This window comes from Cebus imitator, unplaced genomic scaffold (genome assembly GCF_001604975.1).
Source record: "Cebus imitator isolate Cc_AM_T3 unplaced genomic scaffold, Cebus_imitator-1.0 Scaffold440, whole genome shotgun sequence".
Classification (NCBI taxonomy): Eukaryota; Metazoa; Chordata; class Mammalia; order Primates; family Cebidae; genus Cebus; species Cebus imitator.
Genome location: NW_016107755.1, coordinates 1,507,438 through 1,508,178, shown reverse-complemented (window position 1 = coordinate 1,508,178; position 741 = coordinate 1,507,438).

Sequence of the window (741 nt, the reverse complement as noted above, 5' to 3'; positions counted from 1 at the left end):
ATGCCTCCATCCTCATTCTGATCTCCCATCCAGCTTTTGACAGCTTGCTTGGTGCTAGACAATTACACACACCCTAATGCCCCCAAACCCTGCCCACAAGCATCTTGTGCATAATTCTTCTACCTGAATATGGGTCAGGGAGAAAGAGCATCCCAGGACATTTTAGGTTTTTGAAGGAGAAAATCCCCACTTGGTAAAAAGCCAGGGATCCACAGCGGCCACTTTTTTCATGGGATTCACCCCACCAATCTTGACTTTCAACCATACAGCACCAGAGTAGCCAAATATTGCTTGTGCCCAAATGCTAACTTCCTTGCAGGGTGAAAGAATAAGCAGTTCCCAAACTCAGCTGACCAGAATCTGTCCTTCTAACTTCTTATGCCTATCTCGGACAAAAGCGGAAATGCATGTCTCAGCTGTGTTTCTACATCTTGCTGCCCCACATAAATTTTTGGGTTGCCCAATATAATTTTTTGTGATGATGGAAATCTTCTGTATTTGTGTTGTGTGATGAGACAACCGGTAGCTGTAGTGTTATTGAGCATTTGAAAGATGGCTAGCATAATCACGGAAAAAAATTTTAAATTTTATTTAATTGTAATTAATTTTAAGTGGCCACTTGCAGGTAGTGATCGCTGCATTGGACAGCATGGCTCTAAATTGAGTCTTTTTTCTTATTTGTTGAAGCACGCTTGCCTTAAGATTTTTTTTTTTTTTTTTTTTTTGAGACAGAGTTTCGCT